Genomic DNA, 3,303 nt, shown 5'->3' on the forward strand with positions numbered 1-3,303 from the left:
GGCTCAGGCAGCATGGACTTTGCCTTTCTGAATTCAGCTATTTAACCTAAAAATGGAGGCTAATAACATCTACTCAAAGCGTTGTTGTGATAATTTAATTTTTAAAATGTATAAAGATCTTAGGTCAGCGTGTGAATTGTAATTAATTCTGCTTTCTATTAAATTAACGGTAATAAGTACTTAGTGTGGACTATGCCCATAAAATGGCCAATATGTGACTAAATCCTTTCAATTTTGGGCAAATCAAGTTTGCTCAGGGTTCCAGACCAATACGTAGAAGGCTATGTCCAGTGAGACTTCAGGATCTTCACTGATATCCCCTTTGCAAATCATTAGGTTTGCCTATTGATCTTTCCTATCTCCCATGGCATTTATTCATTCATTTATTAAGGATCCACTAGGCACCATGAAGACAATACAGTTTCTGACCTCATCAAGGGCATAGTCTCATAGAGGACATAGCTGCAAAAACAATTACAATAACACAATGATAAACACTACCTCTAATTAAGGCAAGGTGGTGGACTGTAGAAGCTTGGAGGGAGCACATAGCTCTGTAGGTGAGGGACAGAGCTATATTAAGGAGTGAGAAAGTCAGGTGCCCATCCCAAGCAACATTCCATACGTGGTGTCATGAAAACCAGAGATGTGCTGATAACTTGGGTATAAGACTCCTCACCTTCCTGGTAAAAGATAATTTGGTTCTTCTTCCACCAAAGAAGAAAATGTTTTCAGGTGGAAATTTTGAAAACAAAAACAGAGCAAAACAAAAACCCCTTGCTAGAGCTGACCTATGTCTGTTGATTAATTTTGCCATGAGCAGCTGCAGATGCAGTCAACCAAAATTCTAAAATCGGATCATGCATAGCACCAAGCTGTTTTCCTGGAATGAATTTTAAACTGTTGAACAGTCTACATTTTAAATCCTTTGGTATGTCTCCCAAGTAGTCTGATTCAGTAAAGAGCAAAAGAAAATACAAATGAGAACAAGATTTACAATGAGATTTTTTTTCCCAGGAACTTTGACAGCCAGTGAGAGTGGTTAAGCCTCGCTTTCAATAACATCCTTAGGTCAGCACAGAGCCCTGTGCTCTCTGCCCAGGTCCATGGCCCTCACTTTTCTAACCTCATCTCCTACTACTCTCTGCCTCCCGCTCATGCTGCTCCAGCCTCACTGGCTCCTGCTTGGGGCCTCTTCTTGGGTTGCCTTTCCTCTATACTGCACAGCTCCCTCCCTCACCCCCGTGAGGTCATTGCCACACAGGTCATCTCCTTAAGGAGGTGTTGCCTAATCATCCTATTTAAAAGTGAACTCCACCCCTGCCTCTACCCTTTCTATCACTCTTCCCTGCTGTTTTTCCCTCCATAGCACCTATCACCTGCTAACAGACGATATATTTTACTTCTATATTTGTGAATGGTCTGTTTCTCCACACTAGAATGTTAAGTTCCATAAAAGCAAGGATTTCCGTCTGTTTAGTTTATTGATGTATTCCCAGAAGCTAGAGAAATTTAATGAATGAATGACATGAATGAATTACAATTGCCTCTTTACTTATCTGTCTAGTTCAGGAGGTTCTAAGTTCCTTGAAGGCAAGGTTTATGTCTTGTCCATTGTATTCCCAATAGACAACAGGTGCCAAACAACTTATAAATATTTTGGTAATTAGTTATTTGTGAGCTAATGAGCCAACCAAAATATAGTCTGACAATCAATAGGTATAAAAGACAACTTTCCCTGCTTTGAGAATAGGAAGGAAAGCATTAGGCTTTAGAAGCAGGAGCAATGGATAGCAAGGGGAGGCTTGAGACAAATTCCATAGACATAACCATTGGTTGCATGCTGTGAGAATAGTTCAGCTGTGTTTGTGTTCTAACAGAGCGATTTTATTAGAAAGGAGCTTTGTGGGCAGAAAACAATGAACTGAGGTGGAGCAGTTTCTTTCTCTTTGACCTTTTTCTGGAAGTTGCACAAGCACCTCACACCATGTTGGTGGGGCATAACCACTTGGTTTGTTAGCATTTCCTAGGAGCCTCCCCAAATTGGGAAAACACTGAGGTAACTGTCAAGATTTTTTTAAAAAACTGGGCTAAATGGCTTTATTAGGGAAAGCCAGGGTTACAAAGGATTTAAGAGTTGGCATTGGGGCCCTTCTTCTTGCCAAAGGTGGGCACGACATTGACAAAACATGGGTTGTATTGCATCTGCTGCTTGACCTGACCCATCTTCTTCTCCTGTTTGGCCACCATGGGAGTCTGACCTCTCACTTTCCAGCACGAGCCAGGGACCGTGGACTTTACCTCTAAGCATGAGGCCGGCTACTTCCAGAGCAGCCAGGGCCTCCACCCCACACTGGTCGGTCGAGGGGAGCCTCGTCTTGCAGGGGTGTGCTCATCAGGAGCACGACTTGATCTTCCAGGCAACACCCCCCTGTGAGGCTACATAAGTCTTGATCTGGGAGACCATTTCCTGGACGGTCCACCTCGAGGGTGTGAAGCTCCTGGGCATGGACAAGGAACTGCATGTTGGTGGCTGAACCAAGGCCACTGCTGCCACTATGCCAAAGAAACATTGATCTGACTTAGGGAAGCGGATTTGGCTCAACCGATAGAGCACCTGCCTACCGTAAGGGAAGTCCAGGGTTTAAACCCAGGGCCTCCTGACCTGTGTGGTGAGCTGGCCCACACACAGTGCTGATGGTGCGTAAGGAGTGCTATGCCATGCAGGGGTGTCCCCTGCATAGGGAAGGCCCCACGCGCAAGGAGTGTGCCCTGTAAGGAGAGCCACCCAGCGTGAGAAAAGCGCAGCCTGCCCGGGAGTGGCGCCGCCCACATGGAGAGCTGACTCAGCAAGATGATACAACGAAAAGAGACACAGATTCCAAGTGCTGCTGACAAGAATAGAAGCGGACACAGAAGAACACACAGCAAATGGACACAGAGAGCAGACAACTGGGGGCAGGGGAGGGAAGAGAAATTAAAAATATATATATTTGACTTAAAGTTATTAATCAGGTATTAGCCTGTATCCAATGGACCTAAGTAAGGAGAATATAGCCACTGGTGCAGGAAGTCAGGTACTCTCTCATTTAGGCACCAGGCTGTGGATCCAGGATCCTTTTCCCTTGAACTTCAAAGAAAGAGCTTCTCTCTAAGTCCAGGTTCTGGGGAAAGGCAGCCTCCAGGTACCAATAGCGCTAAGCCCTTTGCTCCTTGGAAAGTAGCCAAGAAGATGTGAGCAGGACTGAAGGACTGAGTGGGGTGCCGCAGCACCTCATTCTGTCTCCTCTAAGCTCAGCCAAA

General features: G+C 45.0%; 1 pseudogene; it reads right to left on the bottom strand.

Moving 5' to 3' along the window:
- Window positions 1-2,130: 2,130 nt before the first annotated feature.
- On the bottom strand, window positions 2,131-2,531 carry LOC101438828 (ubiquitin-like FUBI-ribosomal protein eS30 fusion protein; annotated as a pseudogene).
- Window positions 2,532-3,303: the final 772 nt, after the last annotated feature.

The sequence above is a fragment of the Dasypus novemcinctus genome, chromosome 21 (assembly GCF_030445035.2).
Source record: "Dasypus novemcinctus isolate mDasNov1 chromosome 21, mDasNov1.1.hap2, whole genome shotgun sequence".
NCBI classification, from domain to species: domain Eukaryota; kingdom Metazoa; phylum Chordata; class Mammalia; order Cingulata; family Dasypodidae; genus Dasypus; species Dasypus novemcinctus.